Source organism: Cygnus olor, chromosome 13 (assembly GCF_009769625.2).
Source record: "Cygnus olor isolate bCygOlo1 chromosome 13, bCygOlo1.pri.v2, whole genome shotgun sequence".
In the NCBI taxonomy this organism is placed as follows: Eukaryota; Metazoa; Chordata; class Aves; order Anseriformes; family Anatidae; genus Cygnus; species Cygnus olor.
Window position 1 is genome coordinate 19,214,375 of NC_049181.1, and position 26,997 is coordinate 19,241,371.

The 26,997-nt window shown below is 41.2% G+C and overlaps 1 long non-coding RNA gene across 1 annotated transcript; it reads left to right on the forward strand.

Annotated features, from left to right (window-relative positions):
- Nucleotides 1-5,324: 5,324 nt before the first annotated feature.
- Nucleotides 5,325-26,957, forward strand: LOC121077518. Its single transcript, XR_005824099.1, has 4 exons — nt 5,325-8,440; nt 11,240-11,303; nt 14,440-14,588; nt 26,849-26,957. It is a non-coding gene; the product is annotated as an uncharacterized LOC121077518 (long non-coding RNA).
- The last annotated feature ends 40 nt before the right edge of the window (nt 26,958-26,997 follow it).

Sequence of the window (26,997 nt, forward strand, 5' to 3'; positions counted from 1 at the left end):
TTATCTTGGAAACTCTGGCTCACTCCACATGAGTTCCTTAGAAATACATCCGTAGTGTGCTGTTGGCACCCAACAAATGAGAGCTGAGGTTTGTTCTGCTTTATGGGGCTTTTCTTTGTTTTATGTTGGCTCGGTAGAATAAGAGAGAGACCTGAGTTAGCTTCAGCTGTGTTAGTGGAGGAGCCTATCTGAACCTACTGCTGTAATAAAATGGAAAAATTATAGATTAGCCTTTCCCTTCATACACAAAAATTTTGAAACATATTTTTGTTGTGACATTTTTCCTCACTGCAAAAACTTTAAAGATGTTATCCATTGATTCTTCTACTTCAGTCTGTATGTTTTTCAGGGCAGGGATACATCAGTTTTCTATTTGTTTTTAGAGCACGGTCTACACCTTAAGTCTAGTTTAAATAATGCTAATAATCAATACAAATATGCCATTTGACCCAGCTGACTTTTCTTTATTACTATTGCTACCTAAAGGGCTGTATATCCATTTTGCACATTGAGCATATGGGAAACGATGTTATTTTTTTTCTCATTGTTTTGTGGTTTAATGTTGTTTTTGTTTTGCAATAAATCTGTAGAGCCCCTATAGGCTTTTTTTTTTTTTGATTGCTTTAAAATAATTTCCATGTACGTTACAGAATAATGTTCGCTTAATTTGTAAATGTGGGTGCCTGAGGATTCCCATTTCTGCATATTGGTGGAAAAGTGAGACTATGAGGCACAAATATTCACTTCAGTGCCACTTGAGTGTTCAGATGGGGACAGAATACCAGAAATTATTTACTTGTATTTGGAAGACAACATGCATGGGGCAAAATCTGTCCCAACTTTTGTCTTACAACATCACTCTAATGGATGGCATAGCAAGCAATGTAGGTCAAAATGATATTTTATTTCCTTTGTATGATATAACTCATATATAAGGGCCTAGATTCGGAGCTTCACACTGTGCTTTCAGATTCCCCCCCCCCTTTTTTTTTGAGCTCATTTCAATCTGTTCAGTGGATGCCACTGCATTAGCGATGTGGTGCTTTGCTTCTGTCTATCTTAATTTTGCTTTACCTTCCCAACCCAGCTGGAGTCATCTCCCTTGCTTCTTCAGGAATCATACATCTTCAGCTGGCCTCAAAATTATAATGCATGTAGGTAAGATGCATGCTTATTCTTCTCTGTAGGGAATCCTATTTAATGAAGTTTACGGTTAAGATTCAGTAAGCCATACAAACAGCACATAACATGCACCTGCAGTGCTAAGTGCTACTGGTCTTTTTTGAAAGGCTATTTCAATTCTCATTTTGCTGAGTTGTCCTAACCCTTTCAAATGCAGAATGCTTTTTGAGGCTTCCATGCATTTCACTGGCATTAATGAGAGACTGGTACACCGTGTAGTGAAAAACTTGTCCATAATGGCTGGAGAAACTGTGCATCAACTGCATTGAAACGAGAGCAAAAATATACTGTGGTAACTAAGAATAAACATCTCTATTAAGCACCACATTGCCTTCAGAGATTTTTCCCAAAGCATCTGAAACAGAAAATATCTTTTCTTACAACCTGAGTAAGACTTCAGCTTCGTTAAGGCAACGTTTTTCAGCAGTGCTTTGAATCAAGTTGATCCTTGCTTGTAAATGCTGGAGTCCCACATGACAGACAGTCTATTCCATTTTATTCTCATCTGCAGTGGATTCTTCGCTGTGTGCAGTTCACCCACTGACATTATGGTAATTTACTACTGAGTACCTTATTGAGACCTGCAGGATGTAGGTTAGAGAGGATGTCTTTGATTTCACGTGTCAAATTATACCATGGGATCATATAATTAGAAATATTAGCATTGTCTGTATTCAGTGTCAGACTCCTGCTCCCATTTTACCCAGGACCAAAAACTTAAAGGGAATAGGATTAAGCTGTTTCTGTGGCCCCAACAGTATTTCCTATGCATGTGTTGACTCATGGCTCCAAAATCCTGCGTACTGCAAGCTGTGTAGGTTGCTTCTTCCACTGGTGGAAGTCTTCTTGGTACCTTCTAGCCAGTGTTTCTCTTCCCAGCTGTTTACCTATCATGCACATCTTATATAAAAATTCTTTTACCACAATTTTTAATTGCTGGCAACAAAATTAACCATATTAGCCTCCTTATCTCTACCAGAAGAGCTACTTCTCTTTCCCTTCTTTCATTTTGCTAGCAGATGCTACTCTGTTTTGGAATGCTGTCTTAGTTAACATGAAATATTTTTGATCTGTAAAGGTTTTCCATTCTGTAGTAAATCTGCAATTAAAATGGCAGGCAATGAGAGTTCAAAGCCCTATTACTTCAAGTTTATATACAGCAGTACATGCTTTTCATGTTTGGAAAGCTGTAGGATCTTGGATGTGAAATGCACAAAATAATTCACACTACTTGGTTGGGGGTGTTCACAAAATGTCAAAGCCACCTTACAAGTCCATCCCAAACTGCAGGAAGCACACTTTCAAAGGAACAGGCTTGGAGACATTTGTAGGTTCTTCCTTAACCTGCGTTTTCAAAAAAACAAGTTGTTTTCCAATTTCTTTGCTGTGACAGGTCAATTGTGTTGCTTTCTTATACTTCAGTAACATAAAACAAAGCAATGTGACTCTGGGAACAAGATGTAATGCAACACTATTGTGATGTGCCAGCATGGGTATTTAGAGACCCACAAGTCCTGACAAGCGCTGTTGTCGCCTCTGCAGTTAAAAATTATGAAACTTTATGATTATAAAATAAGGTTTTATAAACAATCACAGAAAATAGAGCTTGAATTGAATAGAGCTTGAAGTTGTGAGTGCAGTGCACCGAGGTCTCTGATATTGAATGAGGTCAGTCACTGTATTCTCTGCAGAGATTTCCATGGGAGGTTTCACCTACTGCAAAGGGAATTGGATATTGAAATCCATAGGATCAAGTGTTAGATTTTTCTCCTTAACAATGTGTCAGTGATTAATTAAAAAAGCAATAAAGGCAGAATGAAAGTCTCAGAGTAAAATGGTAATGGCTACTTGTCAGCTGGTCTTGTAAGAAGCACATGGCTATTGGTATTATACTTCAGAAACGCCACAGGACTTTCCCTCTATTGACTAAATACAATGTGGCATAATAGAAAGGTGTAAAGGGGTTATTTGTAGAAGTATGGGAGAGCTAGAGAGCTAGCTCCTTGGATAGTTATACTTAGGTAATAAAGGTCTATGCAGAAGGAGCAAGTTTTGGTGTTGGTCAAATTGCTGCAGTGCTCTTCCTTTTCTCCGAAGTTTGGTTTTACATCGTGGCTATACCCTGACACACGCTAGAGCTGTGTGTCAAATTATAGCCCTGTATGTCTTTAGTCACAGTATTCACTCCAACTAATGTTATTCTCAGCAATGTTACTTTACTGAGCACAGGCCAAAGACTTCATCTTGAATTCATTATTATGGGACAAATTGTGACTGAATTTAGGCAGAGGTTTAAGAGAAGGTGGAGCGCTGATCTGTAATGCACCATTTCACCTCAGTGTGCCAGAGGGAAAGGGGTGTTTTACCAGTTCTGCCTGTGTGTCCCTTTCCCAAGAAGACAAACATATAGCAAATTTGTGCCATGCTAACACAACTCCAGCTCAAGTAAAGGACAACCAAAATGGTCAACCTCATTATGAGTTCACCCTCCTTCAGCACTATGTGGGCCTAACTTGGAGGTGAGACTGGTGGATGCCTAGGGAAGTAAACCCTCAGTTGCAGGTGAAGATATAAAATGACCCTTTGAAAACCTTAAGGAGCGTGAGCAGTGTCTTGCAGTTGACTTTATGCTGTTAAGGCCAGTATGATCTATTTGGTCTTTATAGCTGTTGACTATTATTGCGTACAAAATGTAGATACTGCAGCCTTGTGATCCTGCAGCAGAACTTCCCTGGGTACACAGCAAGTCTTAATGACATGTTAAGGCCAATTAACATTTTCTTAATCAAAAATATTTGATATGCTTTCATATACTTTTTATACACATTGATATAAAGTTTTTGTAGAGAATTTCTAGAATGGAGGTAATTGCAGAACAGGTTTTTCGGTCTAGCTGACAAACAATTTGTGAAAATGATAATAAATTATTGCATGTTGCTTAGAAAGCATAGGCACAGATCAAGCATTTCCAAGTGTTCTCTTGTTTAAACAGCTTATTAAATCGTTAATGACTCTGGAAGTTTTGCATATTATTATTTAAAAAGAAAAATCTGTATGTGTACAGTGTACTTAATGATGAATTAAAACTTACTGCATACAACTGCTATAATATGGCTTGGGATTATGTGAACATATTTGTTTTGTCCTAGACTGAAACTTGGATAAAATTGTTAAACACATTATGTTAGCCACATACCATAAATTTTGCACACATTGAGCAAGTGGTATATTTTCCTTTGTCTTTTCACATCAGTTAAGTAAATACAATCCTGGTTAGCTGAGGAGAATTACTCAACTCATGAGCCTACTCGTGTGACACATGGGATGGGAGAGCTGCACTTTGTGGAACAATGAAAGCGCTTGATTTTGAAAAAGTCTTGCCTATGGGTTTTGAATATAGATGCATTTAAAAAAAATGAATCCAAGACTGGATTAATTCCAGGGGCCTCAGTATCTGAATCTGCAGAAGATACTGAAAAAGGGAAGGGCAAAAGTATGTGCACTGATTTCTGGTAAGTATATAGGTATATGCAGAGTTCCCATTGCTGTCAAGCATGTACCAGCATATGCTCAAATTTAAACATGTACTTCTTCTGTGCTGAAAAGGAGTGCCTGAAGTCAAGAGAATGCTTAAATACAGGCTTAGCACTGGCTATGCAAGAGTCCAGCACCTCAGGGACCTTGCTGTGGCAGGAATCCTTCTCTGCCTCATTAGGGCAGCCACGGAGACAGCCAAGGATCAGTCTTTTCACAAATACATTCAAGTTCATTCTATGAAGCACTTAGGATGTGGAAAAGGTCCTAATATAGTGAAAAATTACTTATTTGAAGGTAATTTTACCATGTAGAGTAAAAATAATGTGTTTGAACTCAAAACAGAGTGTGTCTTATTTTTATTTACATCACTGTTAAATGGATTTCTTAATTTTGAGTATATTATTTTGCAGTCATTAGAGTAAGCTACCTGGCATTCTCCTGCTCACTCCACTGACACGTAAGAGGTATGTGCACACCAAATGTAGGCTGAATGGCAATGAGGGGTATTTCAGAGCCTTAGTATTAATATTTCAAATGTTTTTGTTTCGTTGTCTCACTTAATATTTTATTATCAGATTTCTACTCATTATGCGTATGGCCCTATTCCCTATGTGAATTGATGAAGTTATGTTGCAGTAAATTGAAAAAGAGAACTATACATACAGGATGATTTATTGTTAATGTGAAATTCAGCATAAACCTGCAAATGCACTAGCAGAAATCCCTAGCTATTTCAAAATTCATATTATGAGACAGACAATCAGATGCCCAACAAACAGAACATGTTGTACTCTATTAATCCTGCAGTGACAGATCCCCTTGCATGCATTTAGTTTTTCAAATAATACAAACATATGTCACCATTTTGTTTTTATTGATTTTGGACTTTCAAAGTACAGCTACAGCACAAGGCATTATGAAGACATTTATTGCAGAGTTTGCTTTGATTTGTTGTAGTCAATTGAAATTGTGTCAAAGTAAAGTCTTTAATATTAAATATGATGAATTCCCTTAGGCCCTAATCCTGCAACATCATCCAACTCAAGGTGACTCCTGCCACTGGAGCACAGGAGCGTTGGGCTGGGAAGTGCTTCCCCGAGCACTGTTCACCTGCCTGCCAGTGCAGGAAATTATCATTCATTTCATGTCATATGAAATATCCCCACTCACAAGTATATTAAACTCATTCTTAAACTAGTTTCCTTCCAGTTGCTGCAACTATTTGAAGACTGTTCTAGAATCTTCTTTTTCTTTGATACTCCCCACCTCTTTTTTTTTTTTATATTTGATCAATTTTTGGTCAATATGAACCCATTTATTTTGGGGGTGAAAGTAGCAGTTAGCTGCAAGAGACTTTTGTTAGTGACAAATTTAAAGACAATAACCAATGTTATTCTCAGCCTTGAATTGTCTCTCGTGCTTAGAGAGCTGCATTAGTATGTTTGTGTCCTCGCTGGAGCTGGCTGGTCGATCCATACTAGCACTGTATTTGCCTTGTCTGTAGCCACACAACCAAGCTTTTCTCCTCCTCAGTCTTCTCTAGCTGGTGAGTTTCCACTTTACAGCAAAAACCTTGTAGTTCTTAAACGCTTGATGTCAGCTTTGATCTTGTAGTTCTTCCTGTGTGATACTCCATTCCTCCTTTGTATTGATCAGGCCTCCTAACCTGATATCATCAGCTAATGATTTTTCATTAGCACACTCTTACTAGTAGCCTGAGTCATGAATAAATATAATAAATTAAGAAAAGCACTTTGTTATATTCTTGCAAAATTGTTCATTTGCCTTCTCTCCACCTTGACTGTCCTATCCAATTATCCCTACATTAGTTTCTCACTTTTAACTAATATTTTTCATACTGTAATATGTTGTCAGAGGTGTGAGCTGCTGCATTCCCCTCTACCAGCACAGGCTCCAGCTCCTTAGGCAAAAGACAGCATTTATATTGTTCTTCTTAGGAGATTTCTGTAAGAGGGTTGGCTTTATCTGCATTGTTTGTCAATATGGATGGGTGCTGCTCTTTCTTAATTCTGGCCTACATCATGGAATGACGGAATGGCAACTGTTTTCAAAATGTAATTGGTTGCTTCAGTTTTCAGCTTGTCATTCAGCTTGGCAAGTGAAACCAGATAAATCAGTTTTGGGTTGGTTCCCAGTGGTCTCATGTACTAGCCCAACTGTTTGGTCACAAATGTTAAAGCAGAATACTGTATTATTTAAAATGTTCTTTTTTTTAGATTAGAAGATGGCTTCATGTACAACTGTTCATGTAAAAGCATTTTATTGGGTTTAGAAAGTCTGGTGTTTCTTTAGACAAGGGTAATCTTACCATTTGGAAGCTGTGGGAAGGATGCAAGTCTGGGGGTATTTCTTGCAACCCCACTGTGGTCTTCAAAGCTGTGGTAGTGCAGCAGCAAGTTGTGGGGCTTCTTGTGTGGAATGGGCTTCTTGTGTGGAATGGACTTCTTGTGTGGAATGGGCTGCTTGCCATCGTTCCCTGCAGGCTGACAGTTTATCAGCTGACAATAAAGGAAACTTTTCAATAAAAGATATCTTCTACTGCCTAGATCTGTAGCTTTGATTTTACGTAACCTATACTGCAGACAGGGAGTAGCGAGGAAAAAAAAAAAAAGGAGATCTTGGCAAGGGAAAAATAGACATTGCATTGAGTTAAAATAACATTTCATCAGCAGAGAATTAAAGGATTTTATCTCTTTAACTCAGAAAATGCAGCCAATGCCAAGCTAAATTTCACTGTTGCATTTGTTAGTGAACAAGAAGGTATAAAATGTAGGTTTCTGCTTTTAGAAATCACTCTGAGAGCTATGTTAAATAACAGAATCGTTTATCTATTGACCTGGGATGTGGCAATATTCATTAAAGTTTGTGTCCTCCCAGTAACTACAGTGAGAGCAAACCTCTGCTGCTGACTGTAAATGTGTTTAAGTGGGGTGAGGTGAAAATGACAGCAGCTTTTGATGCTGGTCCTATTCCCCTGGCCCTGGCAGCCTGGTGGCAGATTTCGATGAGAATGTATTTGGAGTGGGGAATATGCCACTGAGCCTTTCATTTCTGAGTAACAAAAACCGATTTGAGCCATGCAGTGCCAACGCATAAGCTTACTGCTTGCTGTTGTCGGGCTCTGCTGACCTGAGTGCTCTCTGGGAAGGTGAGGGAGGACAAGGACTGCTCCTTGGGCCTGCACTGGGGAAAAGGGCAGTGCTGCTCTCATGCTTTGAGCTGATGGTGACTTTGCAGATGCTGTCGCTGCTGCTGACCCCTGAAGACGGGAGCAGGCTGCCTTCTCTTGAGGCAGTCACCAATTCCTGTCATTTCTCTGCCTTTCCGAAGCTGCTGCACCACCCCTCTCAGCATCAGGCTGCAGAGTCGCTCCCCTGGGGAAAGGCCTCATGGCTGTCCAGCAGGATGCCTGAGCTCAGGCGTGCCATGACTGACAGCAATTTATTCTGAATTGTGGGCTGACTGGGGGGTTTGCCTGTCCTGGTGCCCCCACCACCTTCCCTTCACACGGGGAAGCAGAGGCCTGTCCTGGCAGCGGCTTGCTTCAGGCCTCATCCTGTCTGTGGGTGGGAGCAAGGTGCAGGCCCAGCACTTCGGCCTGTTTCTTCCCCAAGCTGCCCCTGATTCCTGAAACAAGTGAACTAATGAATTAAAGCATGTTCAGAGTTGGAGAGCTGGATTTCTGCCTCTGCTGACAGAGGTGAAGGTCACCTGAGCTATGCCAAATAGCACAAATCCATTAATTGAACTTTTTTTTTTTTTTTTTTCTCAGTGATGGTTTAATGGTACTTCCAAGCAATAAGCACAATTGGTACTTTGATGATTGCACAGTACTTTGGGGAATTTCCTGGGATCCTAAAGGGACGTCGTTCCTGGCAGAGAACCTTAATTCTACTTTCTACAGTCTCTCGCATATCTTTCACAGCTAGTGAATCATGTCTTGATCAGATGAAATAGCCTTCTGCTGCCAGCTACACGAATTCTGATTTCACTCATCTGAAAATGAGGGACCCTTTCAGGCAGTGCACAGTTGGCTCTTCCAAGACTCCTCTGTGCTTCTATCCAATCACTGGATAAAAGACACAAAAACTGGGAGGGAAAAAAAAAAAACAACAAAAAAACCCACACCTTTATCTGTTATTTCTTAAAAAGCATATTCCCAGGTCAGTTGAGAAAATGTATGATTTTTAAAAATTCTTAATCTCCTTTTCCTTTTCTGAGATGCATGAGGGAGATTATTGAAAGGAGTGCTCCTCCATCTTATTCAAGTGGCTTAGGTTAAAAATAACAACTGTGTGAGCTTTTTTATGACAGATTTCAGAGTAGAGTAATGTGACTGAAAAAGTCTCATTCACCTGGGACAACCGATTTCTTTTATCTGTGTTTGTTGGTTTACTATTTAATCTAGTCTTCCCCAGTTTTTCCCCAGATTCAAAGAGAAAAATAGCTAACCCCTCATAATACTCTAATGAAAGATATTTAGAAAATCTAGCTGTCAGTTATTATTAACTTTGACAGAAAAATAGGCATGTCATTATTTGCCAATTACAGATTACTTTCCTGACCTAAACAGAGGCTGTAAAATAATCCATTTTTCTTTAGCTGAGATCCTACAGTGTAAATATTAATGGAAGATCTCTCTGAATTGTTCTGTTGGGACGCTGAAACTCAGCATAATTTGAAGATGGTTTTGAAAGATGTCAGTAAAAAGCTGGATATCTTATTTCAATTATTGAGAACAATATCAAAGTAGAAATCAAAGGCACACCAATAGAAAGAGAATGCAACAAAAGAAAGGAAAAATTGTGATGGATCACTTGAAAAGGCCAACATTGTTCTCACTTCCCCAGCTGGAGAGACAGAACTGTAAGATGTTCAGAAGGTATAAAACATCCGGGTTGGTTTAGTGTGTCAGAAATATTTCTGCTGTCTAAAGTGTCAGCAACCACAGAGAAAACCAGTTGGTAATTCAGGACTGGCTGATGAATAAAGAGGACAGTACTAGTTATTTTCTAATATCCATCTTCTAATTTATTAACAGTGGTCAGAGTAGTAAAGGGAGTGAATCTCTGTGATAAGTACAGCCACAGGAACATAATTAAATTAAGTAATCAGCCAAAGGCTGTTGTGAGGTGTTGAATAACAGCAACTGCAACACTGAAGAGCAGCAAAAGGAGTTGTGCAGGTCCTGGTGTGGTATGCTGGCTGTGGCTGGTGCCAGCCCGCCACTCTCTTCCCTCTTCAACAGGTCAGGGGAAAAATAAAATGGAAAAGCTGGTGGTGAGGAAGACAGGGAGATGGCTTAGCAGTTACTGTCATGTGCAAATAGATTCAGCTTGGGGACAATTAGTTTATTGCCAATTAAAACCAGGTGGGCCTGGCCACGGCCTGCAGTGGTGCTGCTGGAAATGACTGTGACCGGCCTGAGGCAGACCCAGCCTCTCCTCACAGGGCCCTGCAGGCCGCTGGGCCTACCTTGGTTTACCTGAATAATCAAGTGTATCAATGATTATAGACAAGGTTTGTGTAATGACGCCAGATAGTACCTCACAGGCACTTCCCAAGTGCTTTTCCTTTTCACACATCATGCCCTGTAATAGTCACCTGTTTTTCTAGAGCTGTGTTTATCCACTTTGTGTGTTCAGGGTCCACAGACATACAGGCCACGTAAGATCTCGCTTAAAATTGGTCTGCATCTCCTTTTTAGAAAACAAATGTAAAAAAAAATAATTAAAAAAAATCAGTTCCATGGTACTGATTCATGAATCCATGGATTCATTTTACCCAACGTAACCTGTTTAATACACAGATGGAGTGTCCCAGGCTCTGGATTCAGTGAAGAGGGACGGGTGCTTCTGGGGTGCAGTTTATCTGACCTATTTCAGATGTCTGCTTTAGGACAAAATGAATCTCATCCCTGGTGTTTTGACTGCTGTGAGGTCAACCTATGATGGACTGATTAGCCTTCTTGTTCATGGAAATCAGTTTTTGGAAAGTTGTGTGATTGTTGGGGGGAGTCTGTCCAACATTGTTGAATTTCTCACCTGTTCTTGAAAAATATAATTTTCAAAATTTATTAAAATAAGTATATTTCTTTACTGAGCACCAGATTTTGATCAAGCAAAATGTCACTACTGATTTTAGTGTTAATCAGAGGAAAATATTGGAAAAAGTCAGAAAACCTCACAAAAACTGGCTTGTTCTAAAAACTATAAAAAAGAAACAACTTCAAAAACTTGAACTTTTTATGAAACTGTGATTTTATTTCTATTTAACTTCAATTTTGGCTACGTGAATTATAACATGAGTACCACTTTTGTTCTCATTTTCATATGATTTTGGATGGCGATCTCATGCTTGGAGGATGGTTAGATGGGTAACATAGTTGTAGAAAACTTTTGGAAGCTTTTGGTGAAATCACAGCAGGTCAGCCTCCCTTAACTTTGCTTCTTTCCTTCTCCTGACTTGACATGTTATTTATGTTTGTTTACTAATGCAGATCTTACACCAGTTTGTTCCTTCTGAACCGATGAAGCGTGAGAAGCACAGACGAACCTCACTTGGTGTGTAATGTTTATTATCTTCAAAGTGGTGCTTGATCGTGATAGAATTGGAACAAAAAAGCAAGGCAAAAATGCCTAAAAAAAAAAGCGATTTTGATTATCTGTAAATGAGCAAAATGCAACAGTGACTTAGATATATCGGGAGTATATTTCGGAAGAGCTGCTCGGTGACAAAGCCATATAGCTCTTTGCTTGAGTCAGGCAGCTGAAGTCTTGGGAAAGCTGTGGTAACAATGAAGACAACAATATCTGCATGGATTACATATATGGGTTTGTTGTTGTCCTATAGATCTTGTCACTGTTATATGACATGGTCTAGGCTTTTTTTTTTTTTTTAAGAGATGTTCATCCTTTAAAGATGTCTAATTTGTTTAAGCCAATGTCATTACAACAGATTAAAAACATGCATGTTTACTAGACGGGTTTGCACAAACATGGCTCAAAGGGGTGAGTCTGCATCTGCTCATGCACAGCTCTCAATATTAAAGCATGTCTGTTGCTTTCAGTGGGATCAGAATAATTCACTTCTACCATTTGAAAGTTAGGTACTTCCTTTTTTATTCTCTGAATTTAAATTACCTCAATTTGAAAGATGCAAGTGCCTTTCCACCAGACATGTTCAGAAGGGCAGTGGAAGATAGCCTGTTGTGGCATTTATATATCCTCTTTGACGTTACAAGCTCTCAGAGTATTTATGCATGGCGTTATAATCCCCTGGGGAAACATTCAGATTTACAGTTTTAAACCACCACTCATCCAAATTTTGGCATTCAGTCAAACAGAAATTTGTCATAGTTTATAATGCTTGTTAACGAGGAACATCAAAAATTAATGCTCATTAGGATGCTCATTAATATGCATGGTAGTCTCAGTTTTGACTTAATTAAGTGAAGCACCACTTCATAGTAGTATTGTGTCACTGCAGTAAAAAAAAGAAAAGTTGGACACCATGCTGCAGTAACAGGTTGGAGAAACGCTCCCTTTGGACAACATTACCTCGTATTTTGTTGCGGGCTCACCTGCCAGTCTCCAGCTTCCTGACAGCTAACAAGATAAGCTGCTGCAGAGCTACCATTGATAGTTGTTATTCAGCATTGTCACTACTTTCATTCCTCAGAGTTTTCTGAATATGGTGCACAGTGCAGGAGTGGTTACTAGTTAGATTCGTGGGTGTATGTGCATGCCCTGACATAACTTTGATAAAGATTATTTCAGGGGAAGTTTCAGGGGGTTTCTCTTCTTACAAGGGTCTTACCAGTCCATGAAATCCATAACATGGTTTTAAATCAGCATTGTCAAAAGTATAGTTGCGACCATTGATCTGCCTGGGACGTGTAAGGAAATGTGCAGTAAGCAGCTACCTGGAGCATCACTGCTACTTTCCTGAGCTCAGTTGCATATACCAGTTTGAAACAGCCTGTATGAAGTCCACAGTCTGAGGCTCTTGCTTAGTTCTATTACCTGACTGGAGCATGTTCAACACATATAAATGCAGCTCAGAGCATGGCAGGACTTCTGCTTCCTTGGAGTATTAATTAATTAAACAACTGCTGTTAGCTCTTTACCACTCAAGCCAGGGGAAATCCAAGAGTAATTAGGAAAAAAAAATAAAAAGCAAATGTCCACTCAGAGATGTGAACTTGTCAAGAAGGCTTAGTGCTCACTCAGTGCCCCAGCAAAGAGGCCCTGGCTCCGTGTCCCCATCTTTGCCTGCCTGTCTCCTGCCATGGAAGGAGCTGTCCAGAAAATGTCCCTGGATCTTGCCTGGCTCTCCTGGGGCAGGCAGTGCTGTGCAGAGCCACGTCCCCTGCTACAACAGGAGAGAGAGGGCCGAGAGGACTCAGGGTGAGAGCTGGCAGGACGTGAGCATCAGCTATTGAGGACAACATGGGAAATAACAAATCTTGTTTAACTCTCCACTCACTTCACCTGCTTATGTGCCATAGCCTCTATCTCAGTTTTTCGTGTGCTTCAGTCTTTAAACTGTTGGTGAGGCAGAGCGGGGATGTCTGTGTAAACAGGGCACCACTTCACACAGGTGGCTTTGGGCATCACGTGTTGATACAGTTCTCACAGATTTTGATGGGATTTGGAAGAGGAATGTATCCAAATCAAATGTCATGGGTCTTCATGGGAAGGGTTCAATGTCTTTAGTTGTTCCTGTAGCGTTTAATTGCCAGAACCTCTTGTTCTCTAGAGTTCTTGCTAAGTGCAGAAGGTTGAATGTTTTTCCACCTTAGGGGACTGATTCTTTACAGCCCAATCCAGTAGGCAGTTCTGAGTGAGTGTGCCAAATGCCATCTTGTTCCAACAGAGAAGAATTTCTCCTGGAAGTTTCATACTTGTTTTGCACATATGGTGTTTGTTCTATAACAGACAAGGCTACAAGTAACTATTATTGACATCTGAGGAGTTATTTCCAACCTATGCCCATGTTAAATTAGATCAAGAAGAGGAGAGCTTTCAGAACCCCATAGAGTTTCGGGGCCATCCTGCTGGGGAAACAGATGTGATGGGGGTTATTTAGATGGGCTGGATTCAAACCACAGGTTCACTTCAGGGACTTCTCGAACTCTAGAGTATGTGGCTGAAGGGCCCCACTCAGGTGGAGTCTGGTTGTCTATGTGAGCATCAGAGCATCCAATCTTATTTTATCCAATAGAGAAAAACAACAACAAACCAGATATGCCTGAAACCTGAATGCCAGCCATCAGTTAGTGAGCATGGGAGCCACAGACCTAATTGCTTTCCCACAAAGTCCTAGCTTTTTCTTGGACATTACTCTGTTTCCTTTGCAATTAGTTTCAAAAGCAAAAGGTGCTTTCCATACCAGACCACTTTAGGTGATAAACAAGCTGAGTGGGGAGCTGAGGCCATCTCTGCATTTTCAGAGCACGTCAGCACAATGTTATTTAACACAGGAGATTGTGTGATTTTGATTCACTGACAGAGCTCATGAAGTCCTCCAGCTGATTCCACCAGTGTGGTGCACTGGCACATTTTTATTAGTTAGAACTATAATAAAACAACGTGCGTGCAGGCACACCGACTAATTCAGGCTTTGACAGTGTGGTATTCTGCTTTATTCATCCAGATACTTTCACCTGCTTCTAAACTCCCTTTCATTGCATTTCAGGAAGGGATTAAACAGCGCTGGCATTAAAGGTGCTGGCGGAAATTACATGCTTCTGCAGAAGCTGTGGAAAGGCTGGCTAGAAAATACAGCTTAAAATGGCCCTGCAACCACGGAGGAACAAAAGCTAGAATGTGATCTTTCAAACTGAGGTGATCAAATACCCTTTACTATCTGGCCAACTGCAAGGCCAACAAACCACACTACTCAGGTGAAAATGTTATAGTGAATAGATTGCAATTCCTACACGGAGTGCACACATCCTACGAAGCTTTGGAATACATATGATCTGTAGAATTCAGTGCTTTTTCTTTTTACTGTCTTTCTTTTAAACTAAAGTCAGTTGGTTTCAAAGGAAGAGCATGGTGGGGGGGAGGGGTAAGGGGAGGAGTCAGGTAGCCTGAATGCTTCCACTAGGGAATATCATTCCTTGAAAAAGAGCAAGTGGATATGAGGTGGATGGAGTCAGTGTCTTTTGCACAGGCTGAGCACCTTGATGAGGATGGCCTTTCTACACCAGGAGCCTTTCAGTATGACACAGTTCACCCTCGATGCTGCAGTTCTGCTCCTTGAAATGTGGTCGTTTTGTTCGAAAAGAAACAGAACAAGTCTCTCTTGATATTCTCTAGGCAACATATTTTTTTTCCTCCATTTTTTTTTCATTTCAAAGTGACTAACAAGGAAAGAGGGATGCAAAGAACTGTGTTTAGGACTGTGGATTAAACCTTGCCCACTTCTGCCTGCGAGGTGCGTGACCTGTCCCCTCTGCTGGGTCTCCATTTTCCTAGTTCAGCAGGTCTGTGCCTCACTGACCGGCTCTCTGGTACACACATTCCCAAAGAAGATTGGCCATGGAGATGCATAGCAGCTCCGCAGCTGATGTTTCCTGCTATTTCCCACACTCAGCCATGACCCTGCTTAGAAACTCAGTGTTTGCAGCAGCCTGGGATTCAGTCCTTTGCAGGGAGCGTGGTGCATACATGTACCCCAAATGTGCCAAAGTACTCTGTGCATGGAGACTCCTGTATTATTAGGAAAAAGCTGAGATGTCTAAGAAGCAAGAACTTGAAATGTGGATATTTTTGCAGTTCTCAGAAAAGACTCCTATCCTCAATCCAATGTGACCTTAGTGATATAGAGCTGAGTAAATAACTAGGCTTCCTGGACAGTTTTTCTAAATCCACAGTCTGAGCAGGCCAGAGAGGCATTAAAATTTTCATCTCTTTGTTCCAATCGAATCAGATTTTGTGAGAAGAACTGGTCTTTCTATAGGTATTTATGATTGTTTCCATTCTGACCTCCAGTCTGACAACCCAGTGTGTCCCCTAAGGTAACAGGGCATCCCTTTTCAGGAACTACATTTATTGGGTGCATACACAAGGGACTGTGTGTGTGACCACAGCAGAATGGGCTGACATGATTTATGCAGGCAGTTGTGATCGAGAGATTTGCAGCTTACTGAAGAAACTGAAAGTGCTGTTTTGCATGACTTTCACGGCTCTGCAGGTTCAGCTGTGAGATATGTGGCTATTACCTCTTCCTCCCAATCCACCCCTGCACAAAAGCACTAAGAGCAGATATCTGAGCTCTTTGTTTTTCTGCCAATATAAGGAAACTCTTACTAGTTTTTCTCCCAGTGAAGGCATATGCAGCAGCTTTGCATGCAAACAGTAGTTACTGGCAGGATAAAGGACTTTGGTTTAGTATTGATTTTAAGTCAGGGAGTTTTCTCTGCCTGAGTACTTGTAGGATTTTCTGAATACAATAATGTATAAGGAGTGGCATCACCTCCTGACATCTGATGCTGTCAGAATTCACTTTCAGCCCCTTTTCATTAAACGTGATCCCTCTAACAGGGTTTTTCGTCTACTAAGAAAGCAAAGGCATAGCTGTAAAGAGCAGGGAGGTGGCAAAAAGAGGGAGATTTGCATTTTCTTGAAACCACATCACCTACTTGCAGTATCAAATTGAAGAAGGTGGACGTCTTAAAGTCTCAAGCCATGAAAACAATGCTCAAAATATTCCTGAATACTGGCCTGTAAATATTTCTATCTATGTGTTTCCATGATTGTTTTTAGGTCTTTTTAAAATACTCTTTTATGTTAGTCCTTTGTCTGCCTTCAGGGATCCTTACTCAGCTGAGCTTGTCAAATGTCTCCTATAGGTTTTCCAATTTCTGTCTCCATTTCTATTAGCACTTTTGGATGAGTGTCACCTGGACTTGGTGCCTTGTCAATTGGAAGAATCTCTGACCTTTTAATAGCCCTTTTGAACTGTTGTCTGCTCTGGAGGTATGCTGAACAGGGGAGTCACTTGGTATCCGCTTTGCATCTGCCTGCCACTTTTATTTAGGGAAGCAGGTATTGATACAGCCCCTGGGAAATTCAGGGAAAGGAAATACTTCTGATGAAGTTAACAGACAATTTGATGTCAGTACTGATGTATACAGATGTAGCTGAAAGAGGAGATGTGCGGATTAATTAATTAGAAAATGGTTGCTACTTGTGACTTCCCAAGGGTATCCCTATGTGTTCAGCATATAGAAATGTCAACTCGGAGAAGCCATGTTTCCCTATTAGTAAACCAATACTTTTGGCACTAAAATTCTGTCACTGGAAAAACCTGTCTGAAGAGATCAGCACGTTGAATGACATGATATAGCATCTCTCCTGAGAATGAGCAGCAGGGACAGATAAGCAATTTATTCTCCTCTCAGCACCTGCAAGCTGATGGGTTCCTGCCCGATTTCTAAAGCCATTGCTGTTAAAAAGCCAACACTTGTCAACAGTTATTATATAATGCCTCTAAACTATTTCATGTCTTTCTCTTTCCATGTGTCTGTTTACATTAGTGCATGGATGCATTCCTTTCCTACAGATGAGCTACCTAAATATAAAATATGATCTTTTTTTTTTTTTTTTAAGCGTTGATGGGGTATGCTGGGTGGTGTCTACCATTTTTAAAATATATCCTTAGTAACAGGGGGAATGGCTTTGTAATTCTCAGTAAATGCTGACTTGAAAAACTCTGCCTGTATAAGCCATTACAGTTCTTGATCCGTCTGACACCTGACGTTCCACAGTTGTTGCCTCGGGAGGGCAAGGCAATCTCCAAAATTACTAAATTGAGATGGTGAGCATAGAGTTTCAGTGTTGGTCTGTTAATGTGTTTATTTAAAAAATAAAATAGTAAAATTTCCCCTTCGCTGGTGTTTTACCTTGAGATGTTTACCTCAAGTTAGCTGATCTACATTAGCACGCTTGCCTAACCCAGACGCATCAAGGAAAGCTATAAAGCTGACAGATGACATCTAATCATTCAAAAATGCAAATTTCCCATCATGTTAGTGTCTTCTGATTGCGTTCCTTGTATGAAGAATCAGGTGGAGGTCCTCAGTCAAATTCCACCCTGAGTTTAGGCAGCTCCTTCAGACTCCTGGGCTGGGTTAACCCTCAAGTTCTTTTCAGTATCAGTGTTTTTATGCATCCATGTGAGCTTTGTGATCATATGGCCACCTGTTAGATTCTCCTGTTGTAAACTTGCAGGAGAACTTACCTTTGTGTTTTCCTTTGTCTCTCCTTTCCTACAGGAATTAAGCTTTTCTGTTGTATCCTTACAGAGCTCCGTTTCCCACTGGGGTTTCCTCGGTGTTTTTGGTCTCATTTGTTAAGGAAAGAGATGTGCCACAACACAAGATTGATAAGAGTTATTATCACTTGTTCTCCTAAACCTTTTAGTGCATCTCAAAGTATGACAAGGATTTCTTGAGGCTGGGGGGAGTCACCAGGCACTCACCTAGGAGAAGGGCTGTTTATCTGCACAACCTGTCTGAAAAGCATCATGTTATAAACCATTTTGGGCTCTTGGTGTGAAGAACAGTTATGGATAGCCCCTATGTGCATTTCTGGTTGGATTTCTCAGTTGAAAAGACATTGAAGAAAGCACATGAGAACAGAAAACTCTAGTAAAAAGCTTTTTTTTTTCTTTTTTTCTTTTCTTTTATTTTCTAGAAGCTGCTTTAAAACATATTGTCAAGCTTCTGTGTTCCTAAGTCTTATCTGCAGTCAGTGTGTCTTCCAGTTTCTGTAAGAGGTGGGTCCCTGATCCACAGCTGAGGGCTCACCACTGGGGCCTTGCTGGCTCTCCAGATAGCGAGTGGTGCAGCATGGCTTGGGTTTTCCTTCAGGAATCCGTGGTGTTAGTGATGGGAATTGTGAGGGAATGGAAAGGTGCTCAGGTTATTTCTGTGTCCCTTTGCAGTGGGTCAGCATCTTTGCTTTTGCAAACTGTGTCTTTAGAGAGGCTGCTCTAGCCACGCTGTTGAAAGGAGAGATATTAAGGCAGATTTTTGCCTTCAGTAGAATGGTGGATTTAGGAATCTCTGAGAAATCACAGATCAAACTTTGCCTTGCAATTTTTTTTGAATTGTTTCTCTTTGCACTTGAACTGTGCTCATTCCACATAGTTCCCTTGGCTTCAGAAAGGTTATTCCTGGCTGATGGCAGGGTAGACAAGCAAAGAGTCTGGTTTGCATTATACATGTGGGGCAGCAGTGGTGGACAGTCACTTGGTAGAACAGAGTTATTTATAACTGGAATTTGACATTAGCCTCAGGTTGGTCGTGGTCGTATTTTACAAAGCTAATAGATGTGACCGCAGAGCATGTAACCCTATGGCAGCTCTGCAAAAAGGTCTAGGTAAGATGCTATTGAGCAGATGAATAATGGGGGCTTTTATCACTGAATTTAAGTTCAGAACAGTAATTGAGATTTTCAAAACACACAGGAGGTTTACCTTTCGTTCATTTTGATGGAACATGTGTACCTAAATCCCTTTGAGTAGCTCAGCCTCATTTCTGCAACCCATCTGCTCCCACAGCTTCCACTGACTTGAAAGAAAGATCACCTGTGTAAGAAGATGGGGTTGGCTCTAGGTTAGTCTCAAAGAAACTGGGAAGCTATACCACAGAGCACAGAAAATATTTTAAATTACAGTAAATAATAGATGATTTTTGTGATGGATGGCCATCTAGGTATAGACAAAAGAAAGCTTAGTGTGTTTTTTGAACAAAATGAAACTGTGTCCTGCTTTCTTCTCCCCCTGCCCTGCATCTCTTCTCCTGCTGCTGCACCCCCCCCCCCCCACCTTGTTTTATGGTGCTCAGAAATACTTCTAAAGCAACGTTCATATTGTCCTAAATCGGTCATTTACTCTGAGTCTTCCACAGCATTTGGTATTGCTCATGTGTTTTCATAAGGTCATAAAATACCTTTATTCAGGTAATAAGTAGACGTTAATTATTGTCTTGGAGAGCATGTTTTGATTTGTGATGTCTGTGCATTATTGGTGTTGGAAACACCATCTTTAAAGAATTTCACACTTTGGCCTCAGCACCCTCAGGTTTTAGAGAACTAGTTGTAATATTCATAACTGAAAACAAACATCATCCATATTAAAACCTAGCCCAGCCGAAGCATATGTGTCTAATTAAACAGAGGAGTGAGCTTTGGCATTTGCCTGCAGCTGAAGCCGTTTCTTAGAGAGACTCATACTCTGAATTTATCTTTATTAAGGCCTTGTCCAAATGATAAATATATGCTGCCTGCTTGGTATCTGCCACTTGGAAATAAATCACTTTAGGATTGATTTGCTAACAGCTTTCTTCACTCTGTGTCCTGCTGCCTGGGACATGCTGGAGTTCCTCACAAAAGCACACACATAAGTCGAGCTGCTGCGAGGAGAGAGCTAACAACAGTGTGACAGAGCACCATGTATTTGCTGGCACAGATGTCTTCATGATTGTCATTATTTAAAAATTGTGGAAGTCACAGCTTACTAGAAATTTGTGAAGGGTTTACTGGCAACCTTTTTTTGAGCTTGTTCTGCATGGGCGTGAAGCTTGAATGTGGCTTGGTATAGCTCCATTGCCTGCCTTCCCCAAATTTTAAAATGGCGTATGCAGAGGAGCCCAGTTTTGCAGTCCCTCTTGAGATGAACCATTGTGCTGTAAAATGGGCGAATCTGGATTGCTTGCTAGTTTTTGGGCAGCTTAAACTAGAGTTTTTGTGCTATGAAGCTGCTTGAAGACTGCTTTCTGAAGGGATGATGTACGTTCAGAAATATTAATGCTTCCAAATGTTAAGAACGATACTGTTTGCTCCTAAACTCAGACTTATTTTTATTACTGTGGTTCATCTCTCTCCATGCAGAAAGGCAGATGCAGGAAGACGCAGCTGCAGTGTGTGTAACTGGGTAGGGGAAATGGTGAGCACAGCGGTGCCGAGGCTGACAGTGGCATTGCAGCCATTGGGAGGGAGCAGCCGTTCCTGGGCTGGCCTGCCACAAATCTACCTTCAGTGGCAGTTCTGGGACCTAAAGCAGCCTCTGTAGGGCTCATGGTCTCTTCCACTTAACAGCTGTGAGGATTTTCATTTTCTGTTGTGGGTGAAGGGCAGGCAGGGGGGCACTATGATTATTGCTCGGTTAGCATAAATGAAAGACCCCCTGCCAAAGCCTGCACGGGCACAGCTCTTACTGGCCTTAAGCACATGCTTAAAATTAACACGTGCTGAAGCACTCTGTGGGCTGGGCTGGTGCAAGTCAAATGTTTAAAGCTGGTTACTTGAGTAAGTGTTTGGATGACACTAGGTCTAAAAAGCATTTTATGGAAGTGATTCTGAAAGCAGATGGAATTTAACAGAGACTGAGATCGCTCTGAAATTTTTGAACCATGTAGTACTAGTTAATAGAAAAATATTCTTGCTCTAAAACATCGTTTTTAAAAAGCCTATTATCTTTTATAAAATTCCTTAGAGGTTTTCCATAATGGTATTTAAACTGATGTATACGGTAGTGCTTGATGGGCCTGTGCTACTGCCTAACTTTCATGTTAGTACCAGCCCTGCTTTACTGACATTGTATTTTGGAGAAGCAAGAATTACACTGAAGTGCAGCAATTTTCTATTATATACAAACAGAACTTCAGAAATCACCTTTTTAACCTGAAAAGCCCCGGGAGCTTGATCTTGGAGTAAATCAAATAAAATGCTTTTGCATTTTGGTCTTCTATCTGGTACACACAGCTGATCTAAAAAAGGTCTCCAGTATTTCTGAGGGCAGCTATGTTGTTTAACTGTGTAATAGCCGAAGCTGAAAATGTTGTTTCATCTAAAGTGTCTAACACATACTTTGAGTGAGATGTAGCTAAAAGCCTTTGTGGGAAAGACCAGGTTGTACACGATAGCTTCTTTCGGAGTTAGAGTCATGGCAGGCGACTTAGAGCTCTAGAAGGCTGGTGATGAACTCCACTGACATTGCCTGGAAAGGAACAACTGCCTGTGTTTCACATTAATCTAAGAGTAACAAGAAAAAAATGCAAGTTTGGAAAATTTTTTTCTTTACAGCCACTTTTGAGACCTGAGGAAAACCATCTAAAATATGTTTTTCAGGAAAAAAAACCTTTAAGGCCTGTATGAGAAATTCTGTGTTTTGCATCTCTTTTACTTAAACATACCAATAAGAAAAATCTAGCTAAAGCAGTCTCATTAATAGAACTACCGTTTTACAACTGAGAAATATTTGATCTTTAAGCGTTTTACAAAATTAACAGTGAACGTGAAGACTGAAATACGTGAAGACTGAAATACTTTGTGCACGGCACCCATTTTTCCTCTAGCATATTGGTAGCTATGCAACAAATGCTTCTTGTTGGGAGCCGAATGCTTCCAGCAGGTGCTGCCAGTGCAAACCCATCTAGTCTGATGAGGAAGAGAATTTGTAGAATTCGCTTTATTTGTTTATTTATTTATTTATGTTACTTCATGTTTGCCTAAGAGGGGTGTCGATATCGAAATGGTATTTCCAGATAGTGGTTGAATCTAGAGAGTTACAACAAATGAACAGTGATGGGCAATTGTCTCCAGCATGCTTATGGGAAAGTGTGTGTGTTTCTAATTTCATTAAGTATTGGTTCCTGTAATAGATGCATCCCTAAAAGACAGCAGTGAAATCAATAATAATGATCGTTGCGATGGATTGTGGATGTGTGCATCTTTTCCTAACTTTTCCCCACTTCAGTTTCCTTTTGCTTACTGGTACCAGAGGCTTCCTTGCAGCCTGGCCACTGCCTCTCTTGAGGCTGGCAGCTCTTCGGTTCGACAGGGTTTTCTGCTGGTTTGTCTGAAGGTTTTCTACTGGTTTGCTCTGGCTTGAGCTGAATGCTCCGAGAGCTGAGGGAAACTCTGCTGGGCTCAGCATCTCCGTGGAAAGGGCTTCCTGGGGTCGGGGCACTGAGGAGTCTGTTGCTGTTCAGGGCCTCTCTTCCTTACCTGGCCGCAGCACATTGAGGTACCATGGCTCCAGAGGGGAAAGGCTCACAGATATTTTTCTGATATCCCAGAAACCTGGGGCTGAAAGCAACCAGGTTTTTCCAAGGGAGCAGGTACGTGGGCTGATCAGGCTTTGCCCAAATGACCTCAGCCTTCCTTCAACTTGCCAGCCTTTTCCAAACTTGTTCACTTTTCAGTGGGATCAATAAACAAAACAAGCAAAGTAGAGCAGATGGGATGTGCATGCAGGGTTGGATGGAAAGAAGGCAGGAGCCATTCCTTCTGGCTACAACACAGCCTTAGCTTGAGAAACCACATCCCAGAAACCTCAACGCAGGAGCTGTTGGCTTCGGACTGCTCTGCTCACTCCTCGGCCGATCCCAGCATACCTCTTGCATTAAGGCAGTTTTCGGGCTGCTTTGTTCTGCCTGAATTGATGATAATTAGGTATCGGCATATATATTGTGCCATACAGTGCTGCTTGAGTAATTCCCGTATGGATTTAATTAATTAAGCTAAGTGAAAATGTGTAAATTCTGTATTTGTAAAAGTAAAGTGCTGGATTCCATTTTCAGAAAGGTTTTATTCTCTGGAAACTGTTAATGTATTTCCACTGCTATCACACTTTAAATGAACTCGTGAGTTAAGAACAGTGACAGAGAATAAATTACCATACAGCTGGTAGAAGCAAGATAAATAAAAGGATATACATAAAAAATAAATGGATTCTGTCCCTGTGTATGTGGAACAACCAGCCCTTGATGATGAAAAGCTATTAACTAGCTTAGTGTAATTAACTGTTTTAGTGTTGCTTCAGGGAGAGGGGTTTGCAGTTCTTCCTTTGAAGCCAAGTGTCACACGCATGTGCGAGTGCGGTAACAGCTCTTCTGCACTGAGAAACTGCTGAGGAAATGTACAGAGGAAGAAGGTGGGGGAATCTGGGGCAGAAGGGTTTTTTCACTCTTAATTCTTCCACATCTTTTTTTCTGTAGGCAGCTGAAAGAGATTGCCAGTGAAACAGTGAACTTGAACCTGAGTCTGAGGCTCTGAGCATCACCTTGCAGTAATCTCCAGGATAGTGGGAAGGTCCCTCTCTGTGCGTCTCATCCTAGGGTCAGTCATAAGCACCCAACATAAGGAATACAGGCAGACCTTTTTGCAATTCTGGCAGTGCAAACTGGCTGAAAGGGGTACAGGAATGCCCCGTCTTGCTTTGGTGGCTGGGTGCACCTAGTGACCACAGCCCCTGCAGTCCAAGGAAATAGCTCTTTTTACTGATGACTCAGCGCAGTTTTTTCTCATAAGAATACGGAGCATATGAGATGACAGAGTTTGCTGGCATGCCTGCTGCTTATCTGCGGCAGCAAAACTGTCAAACGTCCAGACTGGTTGTGACTCAGGGACAGCATTTCAGAGTTGAGTGTGGACCTGCAAGCGCCATCAGCAGAGGAGGAGCAAGCAGCTCAGTGCCCCAGCATGGAAAAGCTCTTTTGCAGGGCCCCATCCTGCTGGCCAGCTCAGGTGGCCTTGTCCAGTCAATGGTTCCTGGCACCTCCCTGGCTCTGGGACTACCAGCTGCAGGGCTGTCCAGCCTCGCTCATCCAGCTGAAATGTAACACCATAACAGTAAGCAAACAGGGTGGAAAAAAAAAAAGATTAAAACTCAGCCCAATCATCTTGTGATGCAGGCTGGGACATGGGCATGAGAGCGGGACAGCCCTTCCCAGCAGCCTTGCAGGCTTAATCCAATTTTCCTGTGAAATTGGACCCTTAAATGCATGGATCTGTTGGCAATGATGAAACATTGATGCAATAAGTTTTTTTTCCTAATCCTTTCCTGAGGGTCCACGTATGTTTTGTTCTGTGGCAGAGCTCGTATGGGAGGCTCCCTTCCTCTACTGGTTGCCTCTAGCAGTCCCTCTGCTTCTGTTCACTGTTTCCTTTGCCATAAGAAAGGAGTGGATCTGGGGACTGCAATGTCTCAGGCCAAAACGAACATCATCTTAACGATTAACCTGACTGATTTCTGCGCTTCTTCCAGCAAAGCCTCCCCAGATAGTGGGGCAGCTCTGCATGGACCTGAGCCCCCAGTCCCAAAGGAGGCCAGGCTCTTCTCTCCCTCTGCTCCTCTTCCTTGCCCCACAGTTTCCCTCTCCGCTCTCAGCGGTGTGCAGCACAGCACTGTGAACCTCTGCAGGTGAGCAGGCAGAAGAGCTCGCTAATAGAGATGCTATTTTGAGTCACCTGTGCTGATACCGGCTTTCAGGGTATGGTTGTGCCCTGGCAGGCTCGGGTTGCTTGCATCCTGGGGTTTCTGCTTTCTTTTTAAAGCTGTGTACCACCACGGAAATTGTCTGGGCTGCTCAGGGGGAGATGGGCTCAGTGAGGTGGCAGAAGGAAAGAGTGGGTTCAAGCCTGCCTCTCACCTGGGAACAGAGGTACCAGTCCAGGCTGTGAAAGCTGCACTGCAATGCAGGTGGGAACCAAAGATGCAGGTTGCAGGAAAAAAAAAAGAATAAGGGGAAGTATGAACAGTCTTGTAAGAAAGACCTGAAATTACTGCAATTTTGCCTTTTTTTTTCCCAAAAAAGGGATATAACCACAGACCTTTATGTAGCTTTTTTAGTTAGTTTGTTTAAATCCAGAAGATGTGCACACAACTATCATTTCATTAGTGAAGTTTGATAAACGGATATCTGAAAGCACTTCCTGATTTTCTGCTGGAAGGCCCTACAGTAATGAAAAGATTATTTTATTATTCAGTGTCATTCTTGGTGTGGGCTCTGAGGCTGGCATTGTGCTGAGATTTTCCTCCTGAACAAAGCACTGATCTTATCTTTCCTTCTGCTGTTTTTTCTGCACTAGAAATTCCTCTGTATGGAAAGGATGGACTCAAGATTTAGTGGAATCAATAGGGATTTAAACGTAGCTTGAGTGTGATATATCCATACCAGGTTCTTGTGGCTGATTTCCAGGTTAAAATGTTTCCCTGAATATGTGTTTCTCCAGTCACCTGGATTTTTTCCTATTTTACATTTTGAACTCCTTAAGAGCAAATGATTTATTTAACTGATGTTTACTCTTGTCACTTTTCTTCCCAGTGCTCTCAAAAAAAGGTTGTGCAGAAGGGCACAAAATCCATACATAGAGAAGTGTTGGTCTTTGCCTATGAGGTGATGCTATTGTCAGGGAACATGAATAATCCTCTTCTCTTTTCTATAAAGGTCTGATCTTTCTTCCCCCATCTAAGATAAAACAGTCTGTCTGTCCTATAAATGCATAGTGAAGTGTAATTTCACATCAAATCTTTGTCCCGTGGTCGGGTAATGTGATACTCACCTAAAGGATAAGAGAGCTTGACAAGCTTCAGCTCACCAAAAAGGTAATGTTCATCATTGCCTGAATCTAATTTGAGCTTCCTTTCTAGTTCACTGTCCAGGGAAGGAGACATGAGGGACTGAATATGTAGAGGCCAGGCTGCTGAGGGACTTTATTACAAAGGACTAGAAAAAGAGATCTGCCCTCTGTGAGAGATGGGGAATTTTGAGTCTCTCTCTTGTTTGTTTAAGAAAATCAAATGACACCAAAACAGCCTTGAGACTCTACAATAACGGCTAAAATAATATATATATATTTTGAGTTTCAAGACCCTTGCCCATACATGTGTGTTAAGTTTTCTGTTGCCCTTCAGGGAACTATGGAGTTGTTAACCTGCTAGCTTAGAGGAAAACTGATTAGTTAGTATGCCTACTAGGTTTTTTATGCTTGGTTTTTCTAATATATAGATCAAATGCATTTTGTTTTTTCATTTTCACTCTGAAAATTCGTATGGATCAATCTTATTGACCTTCTTACACTTTGACAAACTTTAATTAAGTCTCCTACACAAAATCTCATGTAAAAGGAGAAAAGCTCAATATCATGAGTGGTTTTGTTTATAGCACTCTGGGCCAAGGACGCCCAAACGTTGCCAAGACCTTATTGATCATTTATGAGTCATTTGTTCAAAGGTCATATCCTCCACAGATGGTGGATTTTTTTTTCTTGGGGTCTGCAAAGGCACTAAGTTTCCATTTTCTGCTTAGGTCAAGACGAGATGGCATCTTCTGACAATGGCAGACACAGAACTCTGTGCTTCTTATTAAAAATGAAACAGGATTGAAGAAGCCAGCAGGGCTCTGCTCATGATGCTTTCTAAAGGTAATGGGCTGAATCTTCTGTACATTGGCAAAGG